Source organism: Symphalangus syndactylus, chromosome 1, assembly GCF_028878055.3.
Source record: "Symphalangus syndactylus isolate Jambi chromosome 1, NHGRI_mSymSyn1-v2.1_pri, whole genome shotgun sequence".
NCBI classification, from domain to species: domain Eukaryota; kingdom Metazoa; phylum Chordata; class Mammalia; order Primates; family Hylobatidae; genus Symphalangus; species Symphalangus syndactylus.
This window is the reverse complement of record NC_072423.2, coordinates 98,546,713-98,560,205: the sequence shown is the minus strand read 5'-3', so window position 1 is coordinate 98,560,205 and position 13,493 is coordinate 98,546,713.

Genomic DNA, 13,493 nt, shown 5'->3' with positions numbered 1-13,493 from the left:
TCGGGGTAAGGACCCGAGTCCTCTTAGGTTTGTGAACTACGTCTCCAGGCAAATGTTGATACAGCGTCTTTACACAGGAACGTCTTATCAAAATACAGTGAAAGCACTAATAACAAAACCCAATGGGTCATGAATTGTTTCACAGCTCCAGGAAGATGATACATAGGATGTTAATTATAGCACTTTACAGTTTTCAAAGGAAAAAAGTACACAGCAGGTGCGTGCCTGTACACCCTCCCCAGGAAATGAGGCGTGCATTGTCTGCAAGGCAGTTGTCTCATCATTGAGTCGATGCCAGCTGCTTGTGCGTTTGCAGTGGCACTCCTGACTTGCAGGACTGGAAAGTGTGTCCTCGAGTGACTGGGCACTCATTTCAAAGACAGTCTAGCCACACATGGCTCATACTGTACATTTTAGGCTGAAATACGCCGGCATTTTCAACCGTAGCCTGTTGGTCATGCCCCGGCATACTGGTTTCTCTGATTTCACCTTCACTTTTTCTCTGAGACAGAGTCTTGCTCTGTCACCAACGCTAGAGTGCAGTAGCATGATCTTGGCTCACTGCAACCTCTGCCTCCCGGGTTCAAGCGATTTCTGGCTAATACATTTTTTATTATTTTTTTAGTAGAGATGGGGTTTCGCCATATTAGCCAGGCTGGTCTCAAACTTTCGACCTCAAGTGATCCACCCGCCTGGGCCTCTCAAAGTGCTGGAATTACAGGTGTGAGCCACCACGCCCAGCCTTGCTTTCCTTTTCTTTGCAATGGGTGTCATTTCTGTCATTTCACAGACTGAAGCAGTCAGTGTCTGTTTGGTTCTCTGCAAAGTAGGTAAGGATGGGATAAAAGTCACCTTTCTGGCAGTCGTGAAGGTGAGAGTTACATGCACACACGGGGAGGCCACCCCTACTGGGTGTCAAAGCTCATCCCACATTAGCCACGGGCCTCCCCAGGCCTGGAGCTCTGAAAGTGAGGGTTTGATTCTCTCGCTTGGCCTCCTCCGACAACCCCAGTCTATGGTCTGGGAAGCAAGACAGGGAGGCAGCCAGTGAGGAAAAGGCTGAGTATCTAAAAAAAAAAAAAAAAAAAAGAAGAAGAAGGAAGACAGGGAGGAGGAGGAGTAAAAAGAAAAAGAAAAAATGAAAAGTTTTTTTTTTTTAGAAACTTTTTACAAGTTTCTCTTTTTTAAAGAAAAGAGCAAAAGCAAGTGGCTTCTATACAAATTCAACCTGTTAAAACACCAGCTATCATTCAGCTGCTCAGCAAACACACAGACCATGTGCCAGGCACAGTTCTAGGATACAGCAGAGAATGGAACACACAAAACTCTCTGTCCTAGCAGAGCTTCAAATCTAGAAAGCTCCATGAGGCAAATTGTGTGGAACATAGAATCACATGTGGTCTAGGCTAGAGAGGACCCAGAGACCATGGGGACAAACTCTCCCCTTTTACAGATGAGGAAACTGAGACTCAGAAGGAAGAAGTGAAACCCCAGGTCTCCAGCTAGTTGGTGCCCTCCCAGCACAGGGACTAGGAATTCTGTCCTGAACCTGTGTCACAGACTGACAATTCTCCTCCCCACCCCCAATATTTATTCTTGGCCTAAGAGATTGCCTAGTTTTTACCTGACATGTGACAACCCAGAACAAAAACTGTATGTCCTGTTCTCTGAAGCCAGGTGTGGCCATGGACTAAGTTCAGGCCAGGGAGCAGCTTCCAAGAAGGGAGAGTGCCTCTCTTTGCCCTTTCTGTTTCCTGCTGGCCGGAATGCATATGTGATGACTTGAGCCCAAGCAGCCATCTTGGGCCACAAGGTGGATGTCTGTGCTGAGCATGGGAGGACGGCCTGAGAGAACACAGGGTCTCCGATGACCGCACAAGGCCCCTACCACCCTTGGGATCCTGGAATGCCCACCTCTTGACTCGTTTTCTGTTAGGGAAATTAACTTCCACCCTTTTAAAGGTGGCATTTCTGCCTCTCACTGCAGAATCAACGGAGGCCTTCCCTGGGTCCCCACTCCCTGCGAGGCCACGTTTGAACTCCTCCCTTACCATGACAGACATGAACAAACAGCCCCAGAGAAGGGGAGTGACCTTCCCGCGGTCACAGAGTTCCCCTTGCATAAACATTTTGCTTCAGACCTGTGTGAGGTTGTTGCTAAAGCAAACAGCCCCTGCCTCCCGAATGCCGGTTGGGACCACGGTTCACCAACATTTCCCAACATGACATTCCCAGGAGGACTGATCGATGGGGCTGGTGACACTTGGAAAGTGAACATCACGGTGCTGTCAGCCCAGATCCGGGCCCCGGGGGCTGCTGTTCCCCGCGGCTCTGAGAAAACCCTTCCCTTGAGGCCAAGGCTGGGGCTGGGACTGAAGCACAGTGCCTGGGCTCTCTGCAGCCATGCGCACTGTGGCCGCAGGGCTCTGCTTGGGCTTCTGATGTGGAGCCTCACCTCCTTGGGGTCTCCTCGGGAGAAGGAATTTCCCCCAGCCTTCCCTCCTTTGCCCTCCCCTTCCTCTCTTCCTGTTTGTCTGCATTTCCTGTTAGCAGGGATTCTCTCTGAAGCTCTGAGAACACGTCACCCTCACCCCTGCAACTGCATGGCAATTCCCCTCTCACACCGGGGGACCCCCTTTCTGATTGATGGGGAGGGACATAGTTCATCCTGGCCATGCTCCTGCATCCAGGTCTCTCTCTTTTTTTTTTTTTGAGACGGAGTCTCACTCTGTTGCCCAGGCTGGAGTGCACTGGCGAGATCTCGGCTCACTGCAACCTCTATCCCCCAGGTTCAGGTGATTCTCCTGCCTCAGCCTCCCGAGTAGATGGGAATACAGGTGCCCACCACTACGCCTGGATAATTTTTGTATTTTTAGTAGAGACAGGGTTTCACCATATTGGCCAGGCTGGTCTCGAACTCCTGACCTTGTGATCTGCCCGCCTCAGCGTCCCAAAGTGCTGGGATTACAGGTGTGAGCCACCGCGCCTGGCCGCATCCGGGTCTCTTGAGGCTCCCAGACTGCCTCTTTCTCTTTACCCTGAGACCTGGCAGCCACATTTCACAATGTCTCTTGGCAGAAGGAGAGATGCACTTTCCCAGGAGAACTGGATGCTCGGGTTCCTAGTCTAAAAAGATAGGGGGGCAGTAGCCAGAGATATAAGCCTCTTCCATCTCCAGCATCAGACCGTGAACATCACCAGAGAAAGCGCAGCCACTTGACTCCAGTCCTTCCAGGAGCCTCATTCCCATTTTTCCGGACGAGGGAGCTGAGCGCAGAGAGACTCCCCAGATTTGCCCCAGGTCAGTCCCAGCACCAGGATCCAGCCACACCGCAGACCAGATCATGTGGTTCTCCTACCACCCTTCTCAGCCTCTGCCCTAGGAGGAAGGCTACCCATGGCCATGAAGGAGAGTCCCTGGGGCTTTGGTGACAGCAGGAGAAGGGGCACAGCTTCCCACCGGCGGCCGTGCGCCCCGGCCCCTGTGAGGGACCCTCCTCATGGCCCTGCAGCCCTTGCAGCCCCATGGCTGTCTAACATCTTAAAGGGGATCCCACTTCCATTCAGGCAGCAGCCACCAAGAAAGACCGTGGCTGGCTTCATTTATACTAGAGTGTGACTGACTGCCACATATCTAACTGCTCCTCTCTGGAGAGGCTGGAGCTGTAATCCAGGCTCTGAGAACCTAGAGGTTAGTGACAAAGGAGTGAAGACTGGAGGGTGCAGCTTCCAACAGTGCAACAAAGGGTCCTGCCAGGGCTGCCTCAAGGGACAGCCCTGTGCTGCCAGCACATTCTGAAGGCTAGGTCCAAAGTCTGCGGGCTGTGTAGTTGGCATAGGAGTACCACTCCCTGCTGCTCCTGGACAGAAATCCTGTCCACGAAGGAGAGATGGAGGCTGGCCTCTGAGCCCCCTCTGCCCTTGGAGGTCCAAGTGCTTGTGCCCTCTAGGTGTGAGTGGCTCAGACCATTTGGGAAGGGACCCTGCCTGAGGAATGACAGAGTGATGTCACCGCATCCCCGCATCCCAGCAGGACCATTGGGGGCCACCGAGGAGGAAATGGGTCCTCGGACAATCTCAGTTCAGGGATCACAGAACTTTGGCAGCACTCTGGAGTCATCCCAGGGCTCCTTGGTAAACATTTTATTGCTTAATTCACATTCCTCCTCCCTCTGTCTTGACTCTCCGACACGTTGAGAACAAACCAAAAATAAAAATCAGTTCTTTTCCAGCGAATTTGCTCATTTTTGCAAATGCTCACCCGGTCTGCCTCTGTCTTTGGAACTTGCTTCCAAAGGAGGCCAGAGGGCCCCAGAGGCAGAGGGTCATTCCTGGGGGCCGTTCCTGCTTTGACCCAAGGGGTCTCTGGGAAGGCGGCTCCCCACCCACCTCTGCCCCTGGCTCAGGCCTCTCTCAGTGAGGCACCAAGAATGGCCTCCTCCTCCTGCTTTGTACTACAGGAGAGGACCTTCCAGCCAGTGTTCCCGAGTTCCCGCAGGGCCAGGGGAAGGCGGTCAGCTTCCTCACTTGCTCGTCCATTCATTCATTGACTCGATAAACCTTGGGATGAAGGATGGGGCTAGTTGGATAGATATAGTGTACCCCAAAGTCTCCCTGCCCACCCCTGATGCCAGGACGGCCCTCAGACACCCCACCTCCGCTGAGCAGGAGTCCCTGTAAGACACGATCAGTGCGAGACACAGCAGGCCCAGCAGCCACTCCACGAGTGCTGCTGAAAATGGAATCTCTCATCCAACAGGGACCCAGGCCCAGAGAGGGGAGTGAACTACCCAAGGCCACACAGGTAGAACAGGGCAGGCCTCAGGCTAGGACTCTGAATTCTCGGCCCCTCTTTTCAATGTCTCCTTTCTCTGCACAGAAGACTCTGCAGAGGGACATCCGGGGTTACTCACAGCCCTCACCGGACCAGTTGTGTGGCCCTCAGACAAGTGACTGGATTTCTCTGGGCTTCAGCTTTACTCTTGTGTAAATTGGGGCCGTGACAGCGTTTAGCAGGTGCCAGGCCCTGTGCTTAGAGCCCTTGACATGTTTTAATTTATGCACTTTCCCTACTCCAAAGTCCTCTGGGGTGGATGCCATTATCAGCCCCGCTTACTGATGGGTAAACTAAGGCAGAGAGAGGCAAGGCAACTGGCTCTGGGTGGCCCAGCTCGTGAAGAAGAAGTCTGAGATGGAATGCAGGGGGCCTGGCCCCAAAGCCCTGAGTCACCACCAGCATCGGACCAACTTCCTAGGACCTGATGAGGCTCAGGTGTATCATGGCTAAAGGCTACGCTCAGAGCCTGATGCTAGCTAACGTGCGATACGGGCACTCAGAGCTTGATGCTAGCTAACGGGCGATACGGGCGCTCAGAGCCTGATGCTAGCTAACGTGCGATACAGACAGCGCGTCGTTCTCCAGGGAGCTGGTGGACTGTGCCCTCAGGGGACATGGGCAATGTCTGGAGACATTTTTAGGTTGTCACAACAGAGGGTAGGGGTGCACTGGCCTCTACTGTGTGGAGGCCAGGGATGCTGTAAACATTCCTCAGTGCCCAGAACGCCCCCAAGATGAAGAATTGACCCCCTGCAGGGTTGCCAGTACCAAGGCTGAGCAGCTCTGGGGTTTGTGATCATTGTTCTTAGGAGGGGCAGTTTGCCATCCGAGAAGGTGCCTGCATCAACTCATCCACTGTCAGGCCCTGCCCACTCTGGGGGCACCTCTCTTGCCCTCAATCAACTGGGCAGGGTGGGGCACTGCTTAGAAGTCTGCTCTCTGGGTCCTCCCCGTGCTCTCTGCAGGGTCCCAGGGGGCAGGCTGGGTGTCCAACCAGGGCAGGGTTGACAGCAAGTGACGCTCTCCTTGTCCCCTGTGTCTCACCCTGAGGCCCCTGCCCCATCCTTACCGGCCAGCAGAGGGTCCAGCGCTGTCTCCTCCATCGCCAGCTCCTCCATCGCTGTTTCCTCCATCCCACTCGCCTCCCACGTGCTGGCCTTGGGCTTCCCAGTGGCAGGTCCGAATGCTAGGGCCACCCCACCCGGGGACGCAGCACCTCCACTTCTGGAATCTCAGGTGAGGTGGAGTGGCAGGGGCTGCTCCCAGGCTGCTCCCAAATTTTACAAGTGGGATTTGCAAAATGAGTCAGTAGGGCAAGAAGGCTGAAAACCAGATGGCGTGTGTGGGTTAATCATTACCCCGTAGACACTTCCCCTGGATGCCAATAGATCCCTGAGGGCAGGGCCTCCTCCAGCCATGCCCATGGTCATGGGTGTCCCATGACCACTTAGCTGTGGACAGCCAGGGTCAGTGCCCAAGGATCCTCTCTCCCTCCGGGACATGGTTTCAGCTTTGAAAAGCCAGAGTTGCAGGTGGCCCTGTTTCACAGCCTGCATTAACCCCCTGAGTGGCGACTTCCATTGCGGGGCCACCCTGCTGCCCTTCCCTGAGTGCCTCCTCTGTTTCCCATGCAGTGTCAAGCGCTTAACCTCCTTTTTTTGGGGGGGATATTCTCACCAATCCTGCCCTGAGGAGCTGTATATCTCCATCTCACGAAGCAGCGTGGCAGGGCCCTGGGAGGGGCCTGGGGAGTGGCCCCGGGAGGGGCTGTGTGTAGCAGCATACCCGGTTAGGAGTGAGGAAGAAAACATGTCAGGGCAAGTTCTTTCTTTCCTTGGGGTCTCTGTTTCCTCAACGGATACACGGGGGTCACAGCTGCACCTGCTTTGCAGGGCTATCTTGAGGATTAAATGAGGTAACGAGGGTAGAATTCTGAGCATGGGGTCCCAGCACACAGTAGGTGCTCAAAAAATGTTGGCTGATTTTCCTGTCATGGGGTTTTGTGTCCAGCAGGCCAGGAATCCTGGCCCGGTTTGCTTGCTGATGCGTCAGCATGTGGCCGATGCTGGGTGAATTTCTGCTGGATGAATGATGATGCTAAGTGACTTGGCCAAGGTCCGTGAAGGCCAGAGGCTTGCCCCGTGTGGGTCTCACATCCAGTGATGTGCTCCTTTAAGAAGTCACACTGGGGGCTGGGCGAGGTGGCTCACGCCTGTAATCCCAGCACTTTGAGAGGCCGAGGCTGGGGGATCACCTGAGGTTCGAGACCAGCCTGGCCAACATGGTGAAATCCCGTCTCTACTAAAAATGCAAAGTTAACCGGTTGTGGGAGTGCGCACCTGTAATCTCAGCTACTGGGGAGGCTGAGGCAGGAATCACTTGAACCCGGGAGGTGGAGGTTGCAGTGAGTGGAGATCGTGCCACTGCACTCCAGCCAGGGTGAAAAGGGTGAAACCCCACCTCAAAATAAATAAATAAATAAATAAATAAATAAATACATAAAGTCACACTGGGTCCCTGGTATTATTGGTCATCTGGGAAGGTATATTGCACTTCTTTCAGGCAGTGGGTTTAAGGCAGCAGTAGCTGGGTGTGGCCAAGCGGCTCTGCCCCTCATTGTCCCCATGAGCTGCCTGCTCTGCCTGACAGTCCACCATCATCACAGACTCAGGGGTGGCAGAGCCCTAGCAGCAGTGACGGCGGTGACAGCATGGTCACCCTGCACACATGCTGCTCACCTGGTGGGGAAGGTGTGCACATCGGGTGGGGCCATGAGAGAGGAGGCGGGAGACCCCTCCAGGGGCTGGGGGCAGCTCTCAGCTGGAAGGGTGACTGCCAGGGGGTAGCAGGCAGGACAGCTGAGGACACATTTGCTGCTTTCCTCCCCAGAGGTCCATTCTGGGCTCAAGAATTTTATTCTTCTTGGCTACCTTGGCCACTGCGGATCCATCCTATATGACCTCAGAGATTCGAGGAAGGTAAATTAGAAGCAGTCACTGGCAAAAGATGCAATAATACATTTCACTCATTCCCTCATTCATCCATTTTCCCTCTCAGAGAGAACCTCTGCCGACCACCCACAGGTTCCAGAAAGGGTGCCCGGGTATGGAGAGGAGGGATCAAAGTAGACACAGTTCCCAACCTCATGCAGTGCCTGGTGAAGTGCCCGGGGTCTCACGGGACAGGTAAGAATCCTATTTTGAAGGTGAGATTGATGCTGTTCCATTTTGTAAATCTATGCCCTCATCGCGGCTCTGTAAACCTGGTCTATGCAGACAGTACTGAGTTTTGCTGAAGCTGCTAGAATTCCCCTTAGAATTTTCTCAGCTTCATGTCCTTTGTAGGGACATGGATGAAGCTGGAAACCATCATTCTCAGCAAACTATCGCAAGGACAAAAAACCAAACGCCTCATGTTCTCACTCATAGGTGGGAATTGAACAATGAGAACACATGGACACAGGAAGGGGAACATCACACACCGGGGCCTGTTGTGGGGTGGGGGGAGGGGAGAGGGATAGCATTAGGAGATATACCTAATGCTAAATGACGAGTTAATGGGTGCAGCACAGCAACATGGCACATGTATACATATGTAACAAACCTGCGCGTTGTGCACATGTACCCTAAAACTTAAGGTATAATAATAAAAAAGAATTTTCTCAGCTGGAGGTTAGGCTAGGCCCCATCCAGGGTGCAAATGCCAGCAAGTTGAAGCTTTGTTTAGCATTTAAAGCCTCCTAATGGGTTTTAAACATTTACACTTGTCTTATTATTAATACCAATTACTAAAACTCCACCCTGCCAACTGTGTCTCTCATTTTATAAACACTGTCGGGACAGAAAGTTTGCCCAAGGCTATTAGCGGCAGCAGCAACAGGTCTTATTTGCAAAAGAAAGTTTGCAATAAATTCTCAGGGGAGAAAAAGGCACCTCACAAATGGAGCTCTGAAATTTGCCCTTTAAGAAATGCCTCTGCTTTCGCTCAAGCCCTGAAATAAATTTTCAGCGGCTCTCCCCACCTTTAAATCATGAATGTGGAAGTTCAAAGCCAGGTGCTGCCACTCAAGGGAACCGACGGCCTGGGGCTGAGACTGGGTCACCTCTCGGGTTTTAGTGTGTATTTAAAAAGTGACACATGGTTGTTTCTGTAAGGAAATTATAACTGGCCTTGGACAGAGTTATTGGATGTTGGGAATGGAGCCGCAGCGAGAACTGCATTTCTTCCCAGTGCCTTCCAAGCTGCCCGGTCCAGGGTCTGCTGTAAACAGTGAAATGTAATATTGCCTTATTTGGTCACAGAGCCAACCTATCACTTGCAGAGGCCTCTTTGCCTTTGACTTTGTGAGAAACGATTAATTCTGCGTCCTTGTTGGCCAGGCAGTGGGAGTGTGCGTGCTGCCCAGGCTTCAGACTCCCCATTTGGATGGAGCTCCCAGGGTCTGATGGGCTTTTAGTGCATTTTTCATGCACGCAGCGGGGGGTGCTGCCTGCACTGGGGAAGCAAAGGATCCGGATCCCAGGACCTGGAGGATTTTGCAGAACCAGAAGAGGTGTCAGAAGAGCCTTGTGGGTGTCTTTTTTTTTTTTTTTTTTTTGGTGCAATGTATAGGTAACTTACACAGATTTTTCCCCTCCCCCCCCACCCTTCCCCCCCTCCTTCTTCCTCCTCCTCCTCCTTCTTCTTCTTCCTCGTCATCTTCTTCCTCCTCTTCCTCTTCCTCCTCTTCCTCTTCCTCTTCTTCTTTTGAGACAGGGTCTTGCTCTCTCCCAGCCTGGAGTGCAGTGGTGCCATCATAGCTCACTGCAGCCTCAATCTGCTGAGCTCAAGGGGTCCTCCCACCTCAGCCTCCCCAGTAGCTGGGACTACAGGAGTGTGCCATGTCACTTGGCTAATTTTTAAAATTCTATAGAGAGATGGGGTCTCACTATGCAGCCCAGGCTGGTCTGGAACGCCTAGGCTCGAGTGATCCTCCTGCCTTGGTCTTCCAAAGTGCTGGGATTACAGGTGTGAGCCACCTTGCCTGGCCAGTTTACACAGATTTTATAAAGCCAAACTGAGTGTCTCAGAGCAGAGCAGGGCTCAGGGATGGCCAGTGTCCCTGGGGTTTTGTGGTGTTTAGGGAATGCACAACCCGGGCAGGGCAAGCGAGAGGAAGACCGTCAGGCTCAGAGCTTACCACTTACCATGCACCCTGGACAGAGCTCATTACGTAGAGGAGGGGATGGTGGATTTCCATTGGAGAGGCTGCTGTGCTGAGCCCCTGGGGCTTGAATCTGGGGCCTGTTGGGAGCCAAGCAGAGGACTCTTCCTGCCCACCAGCAGCAGCTATCTGCTGAGGAGGCTGCCCAGAGAGGGCCCCGTGCAAGTTCCCCGTGGGGCCAGCTGCCTGATCCCCTTGGTGCAGGCACAGGAGAGTCCCCTGTGCCTCTCTGTGAGAGGCCAGCCCCATGGAAAAGCGGCCTTCCCTGGTGGCCATCTCTTGGGGGGTGGTCTATTGCAGGGGGCCCTTCTCCTCAGGTCGGAGCCATCATGGGGGTCTCTGTAGGCTCAGTTGCCGCTCCCATCCCTGGGTGTTTCCTCTGAGGGACAATCTGGGATGGACTGGACCACTGTCCCAGGGGCGGGGGACAGTGTGATTCACAGGAAGGGAAGAGGAAGTACAAAGGGGCCATGACTCATTGGGTGGCCCGGATGGGGGAGGACGTCACAAAGCATCGCACAAAGCAATGGGCGGGGTGGAGCTGGGGTCTGCATCCATCAGCCCTGGGCTCAGCCTTCAGTCTGGCCATGTCCCCGGGTGGGGTCCACATCCCCAGGTGGGAGCCACAGGCAAGTCAGCTCTGCCTTAGCCTCTGTTTCCTCATCTGTAAAGTAGTCTTGCTGGGACCTACCTGGGAGGGCTGCAGTGAGAAATTCCTAAGATGAATCGGTGTTGCAGAGAGGCCAGTGGTGCGAAATTGATGGCAGGATTAATTAATACATTAAATGAGAAAAGGCCACCTAAATTTTCAAAAATTCCCTATTATTTCACTTATAGTTCATTATAATGGCACAGGAGAGTGCAGTTTCCAGGAAGTATCCTAAAGAAAGGGGCGTTCTCTTCCCCTTTCCTCTCCCACTGCCTTCTGGCTGAGGCAGGGCTGTGATGGCCAGAGCCACAGCAGCCATTTGGGATCATGAAGCCGTGAAGCAGCTTTGAGTGTGGAGACTTCACAACACAGAGCGGCAAAATGTGAGAAACCTGTGTCTGAAACTGGGTGTACCCATCCTCATCCGTGTATCCTAGGATTTTTTTTTTTTTTTTTTTTGAGACAGAGTCTTGCTCTGTCGCCCAAGCTGGAGTGCAGTGGTGCGATCTTGGCTCACTGCAACCTCTGCCTCTTGGGTTGAAGTGATTCTCCTGTTCAGCCTACGGAGTAGCTGGGATTACAGGTGTGTGCCACCACACCCGGCTGATTTTTGTATTTTTAGTATAGACGGGGTTTCACCACATTGGCCAGGCTGATCTCGAACTCCTGATCTCAGGTGATCCGCCTGCCTCAGCCTCCCAATGTGCTGGGATTACAGGTGTGAGCCACCGGGCTGGGCCTACCCTGGGATTTTTACATGGAAAATGAACAAGCTTCCTTTGCCTAGGACTGTGCATAAAAGTACTTTGGGAACTATGAGGAGCTCTGCAAAAGTAAGGTAAGGATCCCAGATCCAATTTCCAGGGTAAAGGACAAGTGAGTTTGCCCTCTGCTGCTGGTTTTTCACCTTCACAGTGGGTCCAGCTTGAACTATTATTCAGCTTCCTGTCTTTGGCCCCTCCCAACAGTAATGCCTTTGAGCCCACTGTCATCATTCAGCATCCTTGCTCTGTCCTCTCTGGCCACCCAGCCCTCCCCATGCCCGCCTGCACTGTGCTCCCTGCCCCAGGCCAATTGTCCTCCCCTGTTTTCAGCGTTCAGAGTGGGACTCTTACATAATCCTGGGATATGAGGGGACTTCAGAGAGCATTGGTTGCAGCTCTCCCTAGCATAGGCTATGCCACGTGACATCCCCTAGCCTCTACTGAAATGCTTTCAGGGACGTGGTGCTCACCACCTCCCTCGCAGCTTGATCATCTTCGGCCAGCTTCCCATACTGTGAAGCATTTCCCACAGCTGAGCACCAACTGTATGCCTTGGAGCATCCTCCTCAACCCTGTGTCTGCCCCCTGGCATCCAGGAGATCCGGTATCCTCATTAATTCATTCTGGTAAAGCTTCCTGGAGCACCTGAGCTCTGCAGTGCTATACTAGGCAGTGGGGGGACAGGAACAGGCAAGGGCCTTGCTTCGAGGAGCTCACTTTCTAGTGAGGACCACTACACTGTGAATAATTATGAAAGCAATGAGCTAATTAATTGTAATGACCACAAGCACCACAAAGATGCCCACGGAGCTGTGGGTGTGCGACATGGGGGCTATCATAAACTCGGTGGCCAGAAAGGAGTGGTAAGGGCAGGCTATGGGGACCAACCATCCTGCTCTGCCTGGGACCATCCTGGTTTTAGCCCTGAGAGTTCCACATCTCAGAGAACCCCCATCATTCTGGAAAACCGGGTGATTGGTCACCGTAGGGCAGTCTCCAAGTGCGTTCATGTCTTGTGGCTGCCGTGACAAATCACAACAAACTGGGTAGTTTAAACATTTCTGAAGACTGGAAGCTCAAAATCAAGATGTTGGCAGGGTGGGTTCCTTCTAGAATCTCTGCTCCAGGCCACTCTCCAGCTTCTGGGGGTAGCTGGCAATCCTTGGCCATCCAGGTTTGCAGACACGTGGGTCGGATCTGCCTCCAGCATCACGCAGCCTTCCCCGCATGTCTCTCCAAGTCTTACTCGTTTCTGTCTCTTATAATGGCAGTCTTTTTTTTTTTTTCTTTTTTTTGAGACTGAGTCTCACTCAGTCACCCAGGCTAGAGTGTAGTGGTGCGATCTCAGCTCACCGCAAGCTCTGCCTCCCAGGTTCATGCCATTCTTCTGCCTCAGCCTCCCGAGTAGCTGAGGTTTGTAAAAGGGCCAGGCATCCTTTGAAGCTTTAGGAAGTGTCCACTGTCCAGCATCTTTATCATCATTAAGGTCACCTCCTTCATTTGACAGATGTTGGGGCACAGGCTCAGCAGCATGTGATGGCTCAGGCAACATCTCAGGTCAGGGTGGAGATGAGGCACCTTATTTGATCACAGAGCCGACCTATCACTTGCAGAGGCCTCTTTGCCTTTTACTTTGTGAGAAACGATTAATTCTGCGTCCTTGTTGGCCAGGCAGTGGGAGTGTGCGTGCTGCCCAGGCTTCAGACTCCCCATTTGGATGGAGCTCCCAGGGTCTGATGGGCTTTTAGTGCATTTTTCATGCACACAGCGGGGGGTGCTGCCTGCACTGGGGAAGCAAAGGACCCGGATCCCAGGACCTGGGCGCCTGCCACCATGCCCAGCTAATTTTTTTTGTATTTTTAGTAGAGAAGGGGTTTCACTGTGTTAGCCAGGATGGTCTCGATCTCCTGACCTCGTGATCCGCCATCTCGGCCTCCTAAAGTGCTGGGATTACAGGTGTGAGCCACCACGCCCAGCCAAGGGCAGTCATTATTGGATGTAGGGCCACCCTAATCCCGGATGATCTCATTTTGTAGTCCT